Source organism: Tursiops truncatus, chromosome 3 (assembly GCF_011762595.2).
Source record: "Tursiops truncatus isolate mTurTru1 chromosome 3, mTurTru1.mat.Y, whole genome shotgun sequence".
Lineage (NCBI taxonomy): Eukaryota > Metazoa > Chordata > Mammalia > Artiodactyla > Delphinidae > Tursiops > Tursiops truncatus.
This window is the reverse complement of record NC_047036.1, coordinates 50,492,666-50,514,007: the sequence shown is the minus strand read 5'-3', so window position 1 is coordinate 50,514,007 and position 21,342 is coordinate 50,492,666. Positions and strand designations below refer to the sequence as shown.

At 37.7% G+C, this 21,342-nt stretch overlaps 1 protein-coding gene across 3 annotated transcripts in view; it reads right to left on the bottom strand.

Moving 5' to 3' along the window:
* RNF180 (ring finger protein 180) overlaps window positions 1–18,799 on the bottom strand; it is a 278,091-nt gene extending 259,292 nt beyond the window's left edge. The window contains exon 1 of one of the 3 annotated variants that reach the window (XR_012330704.1): window positions 18,410–18,799. The gene's annotated coding sequence lies outside the window, so the exon portion shown is untranslated. The remainder of the gene's footprint in view (window positions 1–18,409) is intronic. The other 2 variants (XM_033852898.2, XM_033852899.2) reach the window with 2 other exon arrangements.
* Window positions 18,800–21,342: the final 2,543 nt, after the last annotated feature.

Here is a 21,342-nt window from a genome sequence, read left to right as displayed (position 1 = left end):
GAGCAATGCATACCAAGTTAGAAAATAAAACACTAAACTGAATTAGCCAATTTGGACCATTTCAAGGCAAATAATATTTCTAAATTTTAGGTTTGTTTGTTTTTAAGGAAAAGCTAATGAAAATGCACTACAGATAAAGGCTGCTGTCAACCGTGACTCTTAATACCACGTTACTACACGTAAATAATGAAGCATCTATATCTCTATGTCTGCTGAAGATTGGTTTGAAAGTAGGAGGTCTATGGATACATACGTGTATCCATATACATATATGTCAATGGGAGCACATTCAATGCTGATTAGATGGGATTTCTCTCTAATGTGCAAACAAACTAGACATGAGCTCTTACAAAGGAATGATGCCATGGAGAAAAATACAGATGTCAGTCTTAGTCTGTTGCAATGATGATAGTAGTAAAAAGTCAGAACTATTTGAGGAAATTTGAGTATTTTCTTTATATATACACCTTTCCTGTATATATAACGTTAACAAAAATACACTGATGTCTGGCAGGATTTTGGAGAGAATGACTATTAAAATCAGAGAGAAAATTACTTGCAGAAAAGGAATATTCTATTACTGATTGAGAAATCCTGCCCATACCCCCTGGGGCCTTATATTAAAGATGTGTATATACTTGTCTTTGCTTAAAAGCACCACATTGCATTTGTAGCCATGAGACTGAGGCACAATTTGGCACCTAAAGGTTGTAAACTGGAAGTGCTTGGTAGATTATGTCTCCATGAAATAAGAAGCAGTATTTCTTTTGTAATATAAAGAAATGTTCCCAGTGTAAAAGAAATCTTATTGTTATGTAGGACACAGTAACCTCAGAAGTCATCCACAAATGTTTTGCAGAAGTGGGCTTTGAAACCAATGATTGTTCACATAAACAGAACATCATATGTAATAACTCTGTTGGGAATAAGCTGCACAGATATTGGTTATTTTGTAAAATTGATACCATGTCAGCTCCCCCTGCTGATGTTGAATCTTCTTGATGTGTGTTGTGACCACAGAAGAACTGGAATAAAATGTGCTCAACTCCAAGCAGATACAGAAAAGAAGCATTAATAACACAGCAATCAATGGTCTGTGAAAAATTGCAAAAATATAAATAACTGAGTTTTCAAAGCAGCAGTCACTACACTTGTTTGTAAACTGTTTAAGAACACATCAGGACCCTAAAATTAATCTTACATTAGGCAGAAATTAAAACAGGGTTTTACAGATATAACTAGAGTCCTGTGGAATTTATATGCCTTATGTGGTTCAATAGATATTTTTAGAACATGTATTATTTAGTGAAAGCTGGCTTGTAATTCAGGATCCCTCTTACATTAGCTTTCAATCTTTGTCAAGGGTATCAGATACTTTACAGGTACAAATAGGAGACTGGATCAGGTGATTTCTAAACTGTCAATTCTATAATTCTAGACTTGATAGCTTCAGTGACTAAAACGGGAATTGAAGCCTCCAATTTATTAACTCTACAACTGTCTAAATCACAAATTACAGAGAGACACCTCAATTTTCTTCAATAACTGTTGGTTTACATACTTCAGGGTTGAACATGATAAAGTCAACATCAGCAACTTTAACTGTTTAAATGGTTCTGCATACACTTTAGTGTTCATATCGAGAGACATTTTTCTTGGAAAGCACCCAACTTTTGTTGACAAAGAATTATTCAGTAGTTCAAACTACCTTATCACCGTCTGGTCACCTCTACCCACCCTCCCTTTTCTTCCCTTCTACCTCCCCTGGGCTTGCTGAACTCTTAGGCATAATACAATGCATATTCCACCTTAAGGAGAAAAGGTAATATAAATTTGATGCTGTAGTAGCTACCAAGTTCTTTTACACTCTCACATAGCTTCTTAAACTACACACTACACTTGAAGTTGAACACCATCTTTTTATTCTTTTAAATTTCTCCTTTCCCCTCTTCTTTCTCACAAACATACCTCAGACACTCAGTCTTGAATGCTCACTGCAGTCTTTGAATCCAAGTGACACCTTTAAGAATTGTAAAAATATCATTGAAGAAATGTAGATACTTTGTAAATTCTGTATTTTGATTAATTTTGCTCATTTAAACTGCTGCCACTCTGGTAAAAGAAGGAATGCACTCTAAAAATGGATGAAAGTAATAGTATGTAGCACCCAAATATTCACTTATTTCTCACATGCTACTTCCTTAGGAAGAAAATATATGAAAAGGTAGAAATTACATACAGAATTAATAGAGTTATGAGGAAAGCTAAAATATACTTTCAAAATGGTGTGTGTCTATTTGTTCTCATATGTAAATCTTAGAAATCACCATATGATGAGTCTACAAAGTTTTGTTCCGAGCAATAGGTATAGTCATATTTGGAGATTTCTGAGCAGACTAGGATACATCTGAACATATTTTTTAAAAACTGCCAAAATATTTCTGATTGACCAAGAAGAGGCAGTAGCATGAAGAAAATAAAACCAAGTGATTTTTTAAAATTAATTTTAACTTGCGTTTTGAGGCTACAAATATTCACTCATTCAGTGAATATTTGCTGAGAACCTACTGTTTTGTCAGGGAACACACACAAAAAAAATAAAAATAAAAATAAAACATGTACTGTGAACGCATATGAGAGGGTAAGAGGGGTTCTAAGCCAGTTGGGAGAGAGAGAGAGAGTAGGCAAAATTGTCAGGGTTCTCAGAGGAAAGTATCTAATTAAAGAATTGATCCTGAGGTCAATTGCAGCCTTGTTTCCCCAGGTGCTTCTCAGGCTGATTTCTTAGAATGGAAAATAAGAGCTAAAACATATTTACTTTACGTAAAATATATTAATATGATATGAAGCATGGTCTTAACTGAAAGCTGATAATAAGTAAGTTGTGGAACTCACCATGCTTTTATTGGATGGATATATTCTTTTTGATGGGTCAAGTATCAATAATCAAAAAAGGATTCAAATGAGAAATTGGTAACAAAAATAAGCACACTGGCTTCAAAACCCTTTTTTCTCCTGGGCAAAGGTGTAGTTACACAGAGATGCTTTTTGCTGGATACAGAGGCAGCTATACTAGGTTACCACAAAAGATTGCTAGATAATGGAGACAAAAAAGTAGTAGGTATCTCCTAGCAGATAAAGCACTGACCTGGAAGCTAAGAAACTTGGCTTGTTTATTTTACTTATTTATCCCATCATCTTCCCCACAAAAGGGTTTAAAGCTCTTGGCACTTTCATTGTTTGCTTCTGTCTTTCCTGAACAGCCTTTATCTTTGAATAGTTCACCTGTTACCTAAACCTCTGTCTAGTACTCATGTCACTACACCACCAGGTATTATACTAATGCGTACGTTTGTTTCTTCCTCTAAGTTGTAAGTACCCAAAGAAAGGGCATAAGCAGTATCTCAAATCTTCATAGCCCTTTATGATACCACATGATGCTTTTTACATGCCTATATATGTTGTTGATATGAATTGGAGGCAACTAATTTTCTCACTCTGGGCACTGAAAGGAAATTCTAACAGATCACATATAACCCACATTCTTCATTTCACATAAATTCACCTATGAGCCGATTCTATGACTAATTTCATTATACTGCATTACATGGGGAAAAGTCCAATTTAGAGACTAAAATATAATTAACATTTTCATATGATTCTAGATGAATCAATAGCTTGTCCTAATATACAAGGTGCTTCCAAAAGATTATGCCCCTGTACTACTAAACTCTTACTTACTCATAATTACTTAAGGTTAGAAAAGAAAAATTGGATAAAGTAGCACTTTTTTTTAAGCCACTTAGTTTCTGGCATTTTTTTTATTTACATTATGGTTTATTACAGGATAGTGAATATAGTTCCCTGTGGGATACAGTAGGACCTTGTTGTTTATTTATTTTATGTATAGTAGTTTAAAGTAGCACTTTTTAAATGGCTTACTAGATTTAGTTTTAAATAAGATTCTGAGTATAAAGCGGAAATGTGGTTATGAAACTATCAATTTAACTCTCCTACTAGATAAACTCCATTATAATGGAAAAATGTTGCTACAGTAATCCAGCCAAAAGATAAGGCCCAGATTGGGGTGATAGCAGTGGTAGTGGTAAATAATGGTCAAATTCTGGATATACACTGAAGGTAGAACAAACAGGATTTCCAGATAGACTGAATATGGGGTCTAAGAGAAAGAGGAATCAAGGATGGCTCCAAATCTTTGGGCATGAGCAACTGTAAGGATGGAACTGCCATCAACTGATATGGGGACAGATGCAGGTGGAACAGAAAGGGCAGATCAGGAGTTCAGTTTTGGATGTATTAAGTTTGAGATGTCTATTTAACTTTCACAAAGAACTGTTAAGTGTAAGCTGGATTCAAGAATCTGGAGTTCTGAAGGGTGTCTGAGCAGGAGCTTTAAATGTGGGCAGGTTCTCTAAAGCCATGAAAATGGATGAGATCTATACGGTTGTAAGTATGGATAGAGAAGAGAACAAAATCCTGAGCCCCCGGGCTCATATAAATTTTCTGGGGATCTAAACTTCCTCTCAGTTATGTCTATTAACTTTCACTCATTTCCCCCTGAGTTTTGTAATTTTGGAGTATGAATTCATCTTTACCATGAGACAACTATGGGACCTTGTTTGAGGACCTGCCCCTCCAGGAAGAACAGTTTCACACTGTATCTGCCAGATGCTTGAGGAACATCACCAGCAGAGGAATAGCTTTTAGGTAAGTTTCTCAGTTTGGGGCTCCTTGGCTCACCCTGTTATTATTCAATATAAATCCAAGTACTAAAATCTGAAGTTAAGGATTCTCAGGTGATTTGAAGGATGTCAGAATTAAAAATGAATAAATATAGGAAAAGAATCTACAGACTATTTCGGGGTGAACAAGTTGGTGAGGAAAAATTCTTCAGTTTAAAGGTATCATGCTAATAAATGTAGGATGATTAATACAATCACCATTTACAACCCCTAATGAAATGATGGATTTAAGGGAAAGAAATCAATGGATACTAAAAACATTTGGAAAAAAGGATGATGGAGCATTTTATAATGTATGTGTAAGGCTGTTACCACCTGTGATGTTAAGATCAATCTTAACATCACACGAAAACAGGACAACTATACTGGTTTGCTAGGGTTACCATAACAAAATACAACCGACTGGATGGCTTTAACAACAGATTTTTTTTTTTTTCCACAGTCTGGAGACTAGAAGTCTAAGATCAAGGGGCCATCAGGGTTGGTTTCTTCTGAGCCTCTCTCCTTGGATGTTAGATGGCTGCCTTCTCATGTGTCCTCACATGATCTTTCTTCTGTAGGCACACACCCTGGTGTCTCTTTGCAAGTCCAAATTTCCCCTACTTATAAAGACACTAGCCAGATTGGATTGAGTCCACCCAAACAGCCTCATTCCAACATAATCACCCTTTAAAGGCCTTATCTCCAAATACAGTCACAGCCTGAGGTACCTACTGGGAATTAGCTCTTCAGTATATGAATTTGGGGGGATACAATTCATGTTATAACAACAACCAAACATCTTGTGCCTCCTGATGTAATGCAGCTGAAAATACTGAGCACCATCTCTAAAGTATTCTTAAAATAATAATAATAACCTGAACTGAATCAAACCTCTAAATCTAAGAACCACTTTATTTACTACATGAATAGAGGAATGTTGCAATGACACCGTGAGGCTACAACTAGCCAAATACAACTTGGTTTTTTCAAAAAATAAATTAATTTTAAAAGAGGGAGGAGAAACTTAAGAGATTTAAGATGTCTAACAAATGCAATGTGTAGACCTTGTTTGAATCTTGATTCAAACAAATCAACTGTAAAAAAATATTTTTGAGACAACCAGAGAAAATTATACATGAACTAGGTATTAGATGATATTAAAGAACTGTTCATTTTGTTGGACATAATATATAAAACTGTTGCTGTTTTTTAAAGGTCCTTAGGCTAGAGATAAATATTCTAATTTTGAGTATTTACAGGCAAAATTGTATAATGTAGAAACAAATTTTATATAATGCAGAAAAAAGAAACAAGAATGGAAGAATAATAATAACTATTAAAGCTGGTTGATGGATACATGATGATTCATTATGCCATTCCTCTATTTTTGTGTATGTCTGAAATTTTTCATAAAAAGTTTCTTTTTATAAAAACTGAACAAACAGAATTTTCAGATGAGACTTTTCTCTACCATCTACTCAGAGACTAAGCCAATACAGACTTCCTCGTAATCTCTGTGTCCGTGGATGCCGTTTTTTTTTAATCTACTGTTTTACTGAAAATGTTACCCTTCCCAAGTCCTGGCTTTACTCAGGGGTCTCAGTTCCCAACTGCCTGCCTTATGTGTACCCAAGGCCTTGGCCTCCTGTATAACTATGAGTATATTAGTGAGCCTAGCAACCTCACTCTAACACTAAGGGTAGTTTTTATGTCATGTGTCTGTTGCCAAGCTCTCTCCACCTTTCTTCTTCTTTTTAGCTCCTGGGCTTTCTTTTACTTTGTTACAAGCTCATCTATGCATTTATGTAGTATATATCAAATATCTGTAGAGAAGTTCTAGTATTTGTAGCATAGGTTTTCAGGTTATCATAACCAGAAGACTCCCCTCTGTTAACCACTGCAAGAAAAACTTCTAATTCCAGTTATTTGGCAATGTCACTCAGAGTTATGGTCATGTTCCTTAGGATTTGTTCTGAAAACATCAGAATTCTGAAGGGAAGGGGCAAAGGGAGAGAGGGGGATTAAAGTGGACTGAGGACAAAAGATACCTTGCCAGCTTTTTCAAAAAGGTAGAATGGGACAGAATCTCTCTAACAGGCCAAGGAAGAAATATGTGAAGAGGAAAATATTTCACCCCATATGCTCTATAAACAATAAGCAAATGTGTGACCTCAAAAATTCTAGGCCAAGGGCTTCCCTGGTGGCGCGGTGGTTGAGAGTCCGCCTGCCAATGCAGGGGTACGTGGGTTTGTGCCCCGGACCGGCAAGATCCCACATGCCGCGGATAGGCTGGGCCCGTGAGCCATGGCCGCTGAGCCTGTGCGTCCGGAGCCTGTGCTCCTCAACGGGAGAGGCCACAACAGTGAGAGGCCTGTGTACCGCAAAAAAAAAAATAAATAAAAATTCTAGGCCAAAAATTATGGTTCTAATCACCAAGGCTTTACTTTTTGAAAATCTGAAGCATTTTATCTTCCACACTGAAGGCAGAGCCCTTGTTGAAAACACATAACAGATCATTACTTTCCTGCACCCTTCAGGGGCTTCCCAGTGCTCTGCTGACCAGGCTGCTGTCTGTCCTCAGTCCCAGTCTGCTCTACAGGCCCGCAGTCCAGACTTCTTTCCACTCCTCCACTCCACTGGCTCACTCCCCCTGCTCCTACCCCTGGATCCCTGGAAAGTTTGCCCCTGGCCTCCAGGGAACAGAGCCATATCCTTCAAGTCTCAGCTTAAATGCCTCTCCCTGGAGAAGAAAGGGGAGTGGGTCTTCCTTGACCTATTTTTTCCCCCAATGACCTTTGCAATTCTCCTTCAGAACATTCATCATGCTTTTAATTACTTGTTCCATGTCTGTCTTTCTTGCTGAGTTGCAAACTCCTTAACAGTTTATAACAGTGCTAGCACAGTGTTGGGCATTAATCAGTTGAATGAATGAGTGAATAAGTAAGCAAGCATAAGCAAGACATTCTTATGCATTCAAAAAAAGGCATTCTTTCCTTACTCTGCTTAAAGTCAGGATACAACTTATTGGCATCACCAGGGTAAATTTAGCAAACACCACCAAAGGAAGCTGGTCTCAGTCTTTTAATGATGTTATAGAGACTGAATTTTAGAAGCTCCATTTTAGAATATGATCTGAGCTTCATGACATCTTATGTGGTTTGATGACTATATGTCACTGGATGTGTTCAAATTATTTATAATCCTCTTTATGAAGCTATCCATCAGAAAATAGTACTTTTCTCTTTTTAATTAGCAATGGGACAGAAAGTAGTATACTCTCCATATTTTTTAAACTAAAATCTCTACATATAAAACATGAATTCAAGGGGTTGGAATTATTTTACATACTACTACTATTTTTGAAGACAGTGATTACTAAATGGCATTAGCTCCTTTAATCATCAGGACATTCCTGTGAAGTAGGGATTGTTAACTCCGTTTTATAAATGAGGAAACTGAGGCTTAGAGAAGTAAAGTAACTTCCCAAACTATCTCCATCATTTTATAAGGAGGAAGTTCCTATTTCTAGAATCTTGAGATTTCTAAGGACAAGAGCAGTGAGGTTGACTGACGTCCTTACAGAGAGTTCAAAGTTGGGAAGGGGGAAAGTGCTCTCTATTAAGTCATTTACTGGAACAGAGAAGGCAACAAACATCATTGGCTGCCCTTCCTCTATCTGCTGGCATTTTAGGTGACTACACTAAGAAAAGCAGAAGGTAAGGCATAGAAGCAGTAACTAGCTCTAAGCTTCAAGATCTATATTGTCGTGATCAGCTTTTGGGTGACATCAGAAATACACTTCTTTAGCCATTCTAAAAATAAATCAGGGCTCAATAAGTTAACAAGAGTCCACAAAAAATGCACACACTCCTATCTAACCATATGAATTTTAGTGCATTTTACTTTTAACATTTGCTTTGCCTTTGCTTACTCCCCGCTTTTTTGGAATTACAGAATCTACATCATGATATACCCAATTTGCTATCATTTATTCTCCTGTTCTTATAAGTTTACCACTGTCTGGCAGCAAATGTTTCTGCAGACAGCTATTCTAAATAGTCCTTCAGCATGGATCTCCATGGAATTCAGTGATACTTAGATGGTGTGCTAAGATGAAGATTTGGTTTATAATCCTGAAACAGCCATGCTGCACCAGTTGTTTCTTCTGTCTTCCCATTCAGTGAGGTCCTTAGATGTTTCTGCCTTCTTTAAATGTTTCCAGATTTGACAAATTAATTTGTGCTCATTGATACAATGGAATATTATATAGCAATGAAAGTTGATAAACTAAAGCTACATGTATGTAGAAAAAATTCTGCCTGCCTCTAGGTTTTTAGAGGCTCCTGAAATAGGCAGGGTTTAGCCTGCCTTCTTTAAATGTTTCCAGACATCTAAGGCACTTAACCTATCCTACATTCTGAACAGCTATTCTGACTCTCAGTAAATCCAATATCCTCAGTTTCACAACAAAACTTTTAACGGTGATTAGTAAGATCCCCTAACAAAATTGATTTAATTAGTGAAATTTCTTTCTTTAAAGTTCAATTTTTTGAGAATAACATTATTTAAGAAAGTAGCCATTGCACTTTACCCTTCACACAAAATCTTATAAGGAACCTCAAAAGATCAACGTGATAAAAACAATGAGGGGGTTAAATATTTCACTGTTTGCAGAACCCCTGAACACAAATTGAGCACTAGGGATATAAAATACCATATTCATGTGACTAATATATATCAAGTCTGAAATTTATGTCACATTCTAATTCCTTTCAATAATAAATCTTTTGTCCCACGGTATTTCAGAGGTTTCATTTTAGATTGCTTTATTACTTTTTCTTTCTATACATTTCAGTCATGGGGGGGGATCTACTGAGACTTAGTGTTAAACAGACAAGGTGAGGAAATTACCCATGGTCACTTTTCTGCCCACCTGCTCAGATCTACGGTGGCAGAGCTTGCTGATACACAAAGCACTCAGTCCAGTTTCCCTAACAGGCCTTCACCACCTGGTCCTCTGTTCTCTACTCTGTTCTTCACAAGGGGCATCTTGCACTATCTTTTATTGCCTGTTTCTCTGGGAGAGGAACTGGCGTGACCCGTGATGCTGCTATGTATTATTACCAGGGTTCTGTGTGTCTCAGGTCTCCAGATGCTCTGCAGCACCCACCATAAACGCCTTACATTCTGCCTAGTGGCTTCTTGGAATTTGCTGGGAACCCAGAAAGTGAATTGCCTGAATTTATCAGGCAGTCTGTATCAAGAGGTGAGGGTGGAATAGGGATTTGCAGGTGCTGATGTAGAGAAATTCCCTTCAATCGAGGACAATCTGCTTCTTAATTAAGGTTACTTCCCCCCAGCTTTAGTGTTTTAGGAGTTTTTTGCTTTTTAGTTTTGCGGTGAGTTTCCATTTTATTCTACATTTTCATAGGAGCTTTAAGAAAAATGAGAAAAAGCTACATTGGAAGCTGCTATTTAGATGCTGTTTTTGAACTGGGAAACTTTTTTACACAAATTGTTAAGGATTAATAATTTTATGTATATTCCAGTGATAAACTGTGGCATGTTTATTTCTTCATTTATTTATTTATACTCTATCTAGAAGGAATTTATGAACGTAAGGAAGAGAGCTGCAAACCTTAGAAAGACCAAGGTTATGACGACATGTTGAGTCATAAAACTGTTTCAAAACACAGAGCAAAATACTGAAAATTTTTAAATACTGATATCTTTTAAAACTTCAGTATAAGAAAATACAAACAAAATTAAGAGACAACCCACAGACAGGAAGAAGAAACTTATAAATATAAGCAAATGATTAATATCTACAATGGATTCTACAATACAAATTTTTAAAAAGATAAATCTCCAACAGAAAAATTAACACAGAATATAAAATCACTATTGCCAGAAGAGGAAACCCAAATGGCCAACAATCATATGAAAAGTGCTCAACTTCACCAGAAATTAGGAAAATTAAAATTAAAACAAGATACCATTTCATGCCCATCACAAGTCTGACAAGACCAAGTGTAAACATAATACAAAGCAACAACAAAAATCTCATAAACCACTATGGGGAAGGATAACTAGACACAAGCATTTCAGAAAGCATTTTGGCAAGATCTGCTAAGACAGAACGTGTATATGTGGGTCTGCAGTTCTACTTCTAGGTTTTTATGTACTTAAGGAAATATTATATCATAAAAGAATGTTCACTTTCGCAACATTTTGTAGTAGCAAAAAATTAGAAACAACCAACGTTTCATCAATAGGAGATTTGACAAATTAATTTGTGCTCATTGATACAATGGAATATTATATAGCAATGAAAGTTGATAAACTAAAGCTATATGTATGTAGAAAAAATTCCAAAGTATGTTAAACAAGGAAAAAAAAGGCTGCAGAAATATACATGGTAAAGAATAAAACACACAGCATAGTAATAGCTACAAAAAATTAAAGCATGCGCAACAATGTTTTAGTTTGTTTACTGATACATGTATATATAGCAAAAGTATAAAAACATGAATGGAAATGATAAATACCAAGTTTGGATAATGGTAACCTCTTCAAAGGGATCTAAGGGGGGCTTAAATTTTATGTGTAATGTATTTTTTCTTAAAAAAATCAGAAAATAATAAAATGTTAATATAAGGTTACATGGTGGAAACATGAGTGTTCATTACATTATTCTCTATACTGTATATTTAAAAGGTTTTGTATCTATATTTAAAAATTTAAATTCATTTGCCTTAATAATATGGAAACCACATATTTTGCATCCTATATCATGAGCACCTCTCAATGTGAAAAATCTAAAACATCTTTTTTGCTTTGAAGAGTCCATAAAGCAGCATTAGCTTTCCCTTAATTACTGAGGAGTGCTACATGTACATTAAACGGGGAGGGGGAAACTATGACCAAAATGATTACCTGTGCTAGTGCTTCTCACATTTGTGCATCTGAAATATCTGAAAGCTTTTTAAAAGAACAGATGTTCAAGATTTATCTTAAACCTGCTTGAAACAGAGTATCTGCAATGAGAACCATATACAACAAGACTGAAAACCACTTATCTATGAAAATGGCACAAAGAGAAAAATGAGCAATCCTGACTAATTCAGACAAATCATGTGGTTAGAATGGTGATGGGGCAGTTTTCCCAATGACTATGCAGAAGTTCTGTGTCTCCCACCTGGGCACTGTACAAGCAAAACACAAAATATGAAAAAATGAAATCACTGAGAAGACATGCGTAACGATACCACACCAGCTAACACCACAAAAGAGGGACAGTGGTTCTTATGAAATGCATCAATCATAAAATAAAGTGTTCTTGGATGTTAGTAACTGAATTAGACTAGAAAGAAACAGGTATGCCTTTTATGAAATAACGACAGCACAAAAAGGCTTACGTAACTGTAATCAAAACACTCTCTAGATGATATGATTATAGCACTGGATATTCTTTGCCTCCCTCGCCCCCCACTCCAGAGGTACTTTCCACCCTACCTTGCTCTATTTCCCAGGAGGCTGACTTTTGACCTGCAAAAATAGGGCCCCCTAATCTTCTGCCTTCCAGTTGGATTTGCCAGTGGGAAGCACCACCAGGAAATCAGAGGGCTGGAAGAGAGTGAAGCTGGGGTGTTTATTTCCCCATCCTTCCCAATCACAGAAAGGCCGGAGGTCTAGTCAGGCAGCATTCCCCACATAGCTACCCTCTCTGGGTTTCAGTCATGATCCAATTCTCTCACCCCTTCAGGTCTAGGGATGATAATGGTTCCCACTATTGTTAGTCCTGAGATGCTTCACCATCCACTGTTGGTTTATTTTAACCCAGGAACACTTTTAATATTAATCTTCTGAACTACTCCATTTTGAGCCTGCTATGTATTTTCTACCAGAACACTGACACAATTATGAAGCATGAAGATATTCTACCCTACTCTCTTAAGTAATACATCTTTTGTAGATCTAACCTTACAAGTTGAATATGCCCAGCTAGTATACAGAGTTATAGGTGCTATACATGATTCAAGAAAATATATATCGAATATTTGACCTGTGCCTTAGAGGGAAAAAAAACTAGGTGGAAAACAAATTCATTCCTACTCCTGGGCATATATCCAGAGAAAACCATAATTCGAAAAGATACATATACCCCAATGTTCACTGTAGCACTATTTACAATAGCCAGGACATGGAAGCAACCTAAATGTCCATCAAAGGAAGAATGGTAAAGAAGATGTGGTACATATATACAATAGAATATCAGCCATAAATAAAGAATGAAATCATGCCACTTGCAGTGACATGGATGGACCTAGAGATTGTCATACTGAGTGAAGTCAGATGGATATCACATGATATCGCTTACATGTGGAATCTAAAAGAAATGGTACAAATGAACTTATTTACAAAACAGAAATAGAGTCACAGATGTAGGAAACAAACTTATGATTACCGGGGACGCGGGGAGGGATAAATTGAGAGATTGGGATTGACAAACACACACTACTATACATAAAATAGATAATAAGAACCTACCGTATAGCACAGGGAAGTCTACTCAATATTCTACAATAACCTATATGGGAAAAGAATCTAAAAAGGAGTGGATATACATGTATGTGTAACTGATTCACTTTGCTGTATAGCAGAAACTAACACAACATTGTAAATCAACTATACTCCAATAAAAATAAGTTAAAAAAACAAACAAATTCAAGGCCAAAATAAAAGAAATTATCAAAAACAGAGAGTAATTAACAAATAGAAAGATATGGTAAACTGAAAACAAGAAATAGGGAGTTAGGGAAGGATTTCTGGGAAAAAAGTAGTATTCCATCTGGGTCTTAAAGGGTAAGAGAGAATTTAGATAGCATTAGCAAGTAGAATGGAGAGGAATGGGCATCTTGAGCAAAGAAAATAATATAAGCCAAAACACTAAATTGGGAAAGGGTATGGTTGTTGGGTGAGCAAAAAGTATAATGTCAGATTAGAGTAGAGCAAGCTTTATTTAGGACTCTACAGCCTTAGCTAGTTCTAAGTCAGACAGGTGAAACTATACAAATATTAATTATACAATTTATATATCTTCCAGGAGACCAATGGTCTGGGAACGAATAAAACCAAAAATTCAAGCAGAATATGGCTAGAAAAATATACCTTAGTTTTAATTTCTAACTCTATTAAATAAACTTTAACACAGTCCCCAATTTACTCATTATACAATGGGCCCACATATCTATACTATTCATCCCATGCTGCGTAAATTGGTGTTCATATTTCAATTCTGGCTCGTCGGAAAATTTTTTTCACCAGGCTTATGAATAGGCCAGGAGATTCTCAATCAGAATATGCCTCATGCTTATCTCAGCAATTTTATGAAAGATGTTTTGAAGTTGCTTTTAAAATCTGTGCTAATGACCTACTGCTTGTTTCTAAGGTTTTTCCACCAGTTACATCAGGGAAAGAGATTACAGAACTTGAAGGCAGTTCTATTATTAATAATCTCTAATATTTCTGCTTGCTACAGAGAAATTTATCAAGACAAAAAAAAATGCAACAGCTCCAGTTTCCTCAGCTACATTTTGTAAAAGGCTCACCATTCAAGTCATTTCCTCAAATATTTTCTAAAATCAAGAAAAGCAACAAAACATCTTGTTAATTATGTGGTTAATGTTTACTGTACCAAAGATACTTAGCTTTGGTTAATATAATATTATTTTTGTACACATTATTTTATACTAGGGCCAAAAGAAGATATTTTAATGTGGGCATCTTTATGTCACCATTTTATTGGGGACTGCCTACTTATTGGGGCTGTTCTGATGCAGGGAATTCTGAAGAGACCTCAAAAATGAACTATTAACCTTCCAAAACGAGAAAAAAATTCATGTTATACATGAAACAGATATTCTCATCCCTTCCCTCTGCTGTCTTCCTTTCTGAACCAACTACTTTCCACCCAAAGGTGGCAATTAAAGATGAAGTAAGGTCAGAGATTAGAGTGAGGGTCAGAGGCAAGGTACACTTCATCAATGGAATGAGATGGGCATGGACCAATACCAGGGAGACAAACCCCTGTATATAACCAGAAGGTAATGTTTACCATCACAGTTGCTCATCTTAGAAAGGGCCATGCTAGGGGAAAATTTCTGCTTGCCAGCTGGTAATTTATTTGTCACTTCAGTAATCTGCATATCAAAATAGGTGATTTCTTTCAAAGTTACCATTTACTCTCATTTAAAAAGAGAGACTTGGCTGCTAAGTAATGGAACTTTTTTCCATTTGAATATCAAAAGGATAATACCCCTTCTTTTCATATGCTCCTTATTACGTATTTATTATTCAATGGAATGGAATGGGGTATATTTGCAGCCACAATACTATCCCTCAAGCTATTGACTGCATGGAAAATTCCCTACTTCTGATCCCTCAGAAATGATTTCATATGTTTATCATAAAACTCCTGCTTGATGACTTTAGAGGACTAGGCCAATATCTCCTTAACTGCTAATATAGTTATAACAGACTTCTGACACTTATATGATATATAATATGTATAATACAGATACAAAATTTTCAGACAATCCAGAAATGAAGAAAATGAACATATCCAGTAATTGGTGTGATCAAGAAAATCTCTCCCACACACAACTTGCTAATGATTTTTTTGAAAATAGCAATTTCACATTTTGATGAGGCCATTTCGACCTAGCTATATTACACTCAAAACATATAATGTGGAGCTAAATTTTGATTCTAAATTATTATAAAGATTTACACTTGCATGTATGTGAAGTTCAATTTTTCATATGAAATACAGCCACAACTTAATACAGTTCCAGTATTATATGTGGTTTACTTAATGTATTCTACTTGAATAAATAATTGATAGGTTGCAATCCAAATTATTACTTTCAAAATGTTTAACAATATGCAAATGTACACATAGATATACATATATGTATTACAAATGTATACAAACCTACAAGTAAGCAGTGCCCATTTCAGAGTAGTCACTCTGGGAAGGTTACTTCTAATAATCTTGCCATTAATTAAAACTATTTTTTAAAAGATCTTTTGATGTGGACCATTTTTAAAGACTTAATTTGTTACAATATTGCTTCTGTTTTATGTTTTTTTTGTTTTTTGGCCCCAAGGCATGTGGGATCTTAGCTCCCTGACCACGGATTGAACCTGCACCCCCTGCATTGGAAGGCGAAATCTTAACCACTGGACTGCCAGGGAAGTCCCAAAACTATTTTTAAAACACCCTTTCAAAATTGTCTTCATAGCCTTCGTGGTAACTGTTTAAATATCCTTAATAGCAGTAAAATCTTGAAGATAGAGCTGAGTTTTGCAACCATGCAGAAATCATTCTGCCAAGTTTAGCAAATAAAAGAGATGTTCAAACTGAGTTACATAGTTTTTGATTATAAAATATAAACCAAAGACAAGTAGTTATAAAAGAGATTCTAAAATCATGTTTTTATGTTGCTTGTAAATCAACTAAATTTTTCAAATATTCAAAGTAATTGTGAATAGCAGCAGCACTTTTGGAACAAGTATTTAGCCTCCTAAAATAACTACCTGAAATGACCACTCTAAAAAAAACATAACTGACAGCATGTTTGGGGGAAGAGGTAGTGTTTCATGACCCTATAGTCACACTTCGAAGTCACAAAGCAGCTTTCTTCCAAGGGGTTTAAAATATTTTCCAGACACTACTTCATTAATTCTCCAAATATCCCTTTATGAGAGCTAGGACAGATTATCATTCTTTTTTTTCCAGAGTGCTGAGTGAAGATGGTGTAAGGGAAAGAGAACCGTGTTTATTCCATGAGTCAGTAATTAAGTCTAGTCATACTGTGCCCTAAAATGTGTGCTATGTAGTTAGCAAAATTTAACTGAACTTTTTTTAGCTTTATTCTGTTTGATAAAAAGGCATTATATGAGGTAGATGTGTCATAAAATATTACAGGGATTAAAATGATTATTAATTCATACTTGACTGGAAGAATTATTGCTTGATGTACAGGAGTTACTTATTAAAGAAGCTAGTGTCTATCCTCAGATACACTAATAAAAGCCTAATTAAGTCTATTTTATCAAGGGAAAAAAGCTTGTTTTTTTAAAGACTCTTTTCCTTGAATTTTAGAAGAAAAAATATCTTCACTTTGAAAGACCAAATATATAAATGAAACAAACGAAGAAAAATGGGGCAATAAAAGATCTACTGGCAAAATCATTTAAGAGCAAACCCTAGGGAAATGGGTAAATTGTCGATGGCTCTGGAGAGAGAGCCCAACATAATATGCACATGATTACAAGTTAATTTTCATTGAAATTATTAAAATGATTATTCTTCTAAATGTTTAATTCTTTTGTATGAGAAAAGAAAACTTGCTGCTCAGGCATACCACGATTCCTCTTATTCATTAAATAAACATTTAGGGTCTCTGCTATGATAATCACTAGGTATACTGGGGCTCCCAGTGGCCCCATTTTTATATGGGAGATTAATGGTTTGACAGATGAAAAGACAAACAAATTTAGTCCTTACTACGATTCCAGTGATCCTATTCAACAAATGGAATGATTCTGGTCTTTTAAGTATCACTTTTAGGGGTACTAGTCCAGGAATATGAAAGGGCTCAACTCTATTTTTTTAAAGAAAGGTTTTAGTAATTAATGAGTAAATAAAAATACGCCTATTAGAGGGGCACTCAGCGCTACATTTTGTTTGAGGTTGAGTGACTGACCGGACTGAGGACAACTCTCAGATAAGCTCTAATCACAGCTCCCACAAGGGCTGCCTACTTATTTTTGAAATAATCACTTTTCCTCATGGGTGCCTTAGCTGTCTGGTCTATAAAATGGGTAACTTAATAGTAACCTGTCCACACAGTGCTCCTTTGAAATTGACTAATGAATGGTCTCCCAGGTGTTAAAACTATTAGATGCTACAAAACTACTGAGTACTGTCTCGAAAAGAACTCGGTGATATACACATTAGAGCTAATGAGGGCACTAATAATAAATCCCCGCCACCCTATGGACCCTCTCCCCACCTCCGCCCCGTTGCATTTCAGAGCTTACCCATGACCTCTGCCTGACAACAAGTCTGTACACTCCGGACCCGAGGCTGCAACAAAAGCAGCTGAAACGCCGATACCGAAATGGACCAGACAAAAGAAAGTGGGTCTGTGCGAAGGGAACGGGCCGTGGGAGGGGGTGTGTGCCGACTCTCCCCACAAGCTCTGAGATGAAACCGGACACAGCGCCTCAACTCCCACCTGGAGGGCGGCCCACCCCGGCCCCGCGGCGCCCCACCGCCGCCCCGCACGCCCCCGCGCGCCCCAGGCGCCGCCCGGCTCACGTTTCCAGACCCCGTGTAATTCCACCCTCCCTCCGGATCGCGCCCCGAGGCCGCCGCCGCCGCCGCCGCCCCGCAAGCCTCAGGTGCGAAAGTTAAACCGCCTCCGCATCACCTGAGGCCGCGCCGGGAAGCGGCCGGGCCAGACCAGCCCAGCCTTCTGCGCGTCCTCCCTGCGCGAACGTGGGGCCCGAGCCGCCGCGGCCACGCAGGGCCGGGCCGAGACCAGACCCTCGGGCGGCCGCACCCCGCCGGGCTCCAAGCCGTCGGCCCTCACCTGCGACCGCGTACCGGAGCCGTTCGCTCCGCGCGTCGTCCCGGAGCGCCCGGCCGCCCGCAGCCTGGCTCTGAGGACTCGCGGCGGCAGCTCCAGCGGCGGCGGCGGCTCTGTTGGCGGCGATGCAGGTTCAGCGAGACGGGAAGCGACAGGAGCCAAACCCCGCGGAAAGCGCTCGAGCTGCGCCGGCGGCCCGGAGCCCGCGGCCTCGGTCTCGCCTCACGGGCGCTCCCCGCCGCCTCCAGCTCTGCGCACCCACCTCAGCAGGTTCCGGCCCGAGCCGCGCGTGGGCGGCGCCCCGCCCCGACCCTTAGCAGCCCTGCCAGCAGCGCCAGCTGCGCGGGGCCGGGCGGCACCGAGGGAAAGTTGTGCTCTCTGGTCAACCTTTTACCAGAGCAAAAGAAGTTGCGAGTGCCTGCTTCTCCCGTGGCCTCACCCAGCCCCTCCGGTAGTTCAGAGCTCCGAGCCCACCTGCTGAGCCCATTACCTGCTCAGATCGGCTGTCATCCCCCGACCCATCTCCACGCCTAGACTTTTCCTAAGGCAGCGCCACTATCTGAGTTTACTTTTCCCTTCTGATGTCACTGTCCTAGTTGCTTACCTTCTTATGCCTAAAGTTCCATCCAAGTGCAACTGGGATTAACTACTAAAGTGTTTTTGTTTCCACTCTTGACAAATTACAGTTGGTAGGTGAGTTCATGACCCGCGGTAAATCAAAAGCGCTTAGTCAGGGGGCTGCTTTGAGTAAATGTGGACTTGTCAGCACGTCGTGAACTTTGGATTCAGAGCAATGAAAATAGATGATCAAAAGAGTATAAATAAGGTTTGGAATATAAAAAAGCAAGTTTTATTAGTTGGCTTGAGGAAGGGGAACGAAGCTGGGTGGGGGGACCTCAAAGGACTGTACAGCTTTCTCTGCTAGATATAGACATTTCCATTTACCTGACTGGCTTATTTAGAGCCTTGTTCCAAGACTAAGGTGATATGCAATGATTTCCCACCTGAAAATCCGATGAAATCAACAACAGAAGCAATACCAAACAAAAACATCACAGGAAAAGAAAACTACAGACTTTATTAATATTGATACAAAAATCCACAACAAAAAACTAGCAAACCAAATCCAGCAATGTAGAAAAAGCATTTTACAACATGACCAAGAGGGATTTGTCTAAGGAATGCAAGGTTGGTTCAATAAAAAGAACTATCAATGTAATACACTCTTAATAAAATAAAGGACAAAAACTACAGGATCATCTCAATAGATGAAGAAAAAGCACTCGAAAAAATCTAGCACTTTTTCATGATTAAAAACACCCAACAAACTTGGAATAGAAGAGAACATCCTCAATCTGATAAAGGACATCTATTTTGAAAACCTGAAGTTAACATCATACTTCATGGTGAAAGAATGAATACTTTTACCTAAGATCAGGGTAAGACAAAGGAGGTCCCACTCTTGCTACTTTTCTTCAACATTGTACTGCAGGTTCTAACCATGGCAATTAGGCAAGGAAAGGTCAAATATCTAATAGTAAGTAAAGCAAACAGAAGAAAGAATTATTGAAGAAAACCAGGACAATAGTTCTTAGCCCTGAGGGGCAATAGGATACAAGCTCTCAGCTCAATGGATAAAAATTATCTTTGTCAAAGTGTATTTTTATGAAATTTCAAAACACATGGTTCTAGGATAAAGATCTTAACAGGGTCCTGGGAGGAAAAAATAGATCATTTATGAAGATTCAGAAATCAGAATGGCATTGGACTTTTTGACAGAAACATAAGTAAAAGATAAATTCTGAAGGAAAATTATTTCCAATCTAGAAGTTAATAAAGGCTAAAAAGGGACTTTTCTGGCGGTCCAGTGGTTAACATCCTGCACTCCCAATGCACTAGGCATGGGTTCAGTCCCCGGTCTGGGAACTAAGATACCGCATGCCGCATGGTGTGGCCAAAACTAAAAACAATAAATAAAAATAAATAAAGGTTAAAAAAAGACATTGTCAGATATGCAAAGTTTTAAATATTGTTTTCATGCATTCTTTCTCAGAAAACAATTGGAAAATATGCTCTACCACTACAAAGAGGTGAGGTAGGGGGTCTAATAGAAAAGAGAGGTGAAGGTTACACCCAAGAAAACTGTGGTAGGTGGAATGGCCACCAAAATATGTCCATGTCCTAATCCCTGGAATCTGTGAATATATTGCATTGCATAGTAAAAGAGACTTTGCTGATATAATTAGAGTTATGAACACAAATATGGAGGCTATCCTGGATTATCCAGGTAGGCCCAATCTAATCTAAAAGCCTTTGCTTTGCATGAGAGTGTGAAGAAAATAGATAGTGTCAAATGTGGCAAAGAGTCTCAGGTTGAGGAAAAGTTACTGGGTTTGCTGACCCATGAGGCAACATAGAATAATAGCTCAGGTGTGTGACTCTGGAATCGTAGTGCCCTGGCTTGAATCCCAGCTCTACTGTTTATAATCATAAAACCTTAGGACAAGTTTCTTTCTTGCTGTGCCTCAGTTTCTTCATCTGTAAATAGAAGATTATAATAATAACACTATAGAGTTAAGAGGTTTTAATGCTTTTATCCACGAAAAGTGCTGAAAATATCTGGCACATAGTAAATACTCAATAAATATTAGCTGTTGTTAGTATTATTGACAACCTTTAAGAAAATAGTTTCTATAGAGTAATAATTAGTTAGGACTCATTTCAGTGAAATGACAGAACTCCAACTCTAGTTGGCCCAAGGAAAGTATTCATTATTTCATAAGAATAAGTCTATTATAGTTTTATGTACCGTTGGATCTAAGTGATCAAATGATGCCATGGACAAAATATCTCCATCTTTTCCCTCTATTTTTGGCTCTGTGTTGGCTTTATTTTTAGGCAAGATCAGTCTATGTCATGACAAGATTGGCCACCAG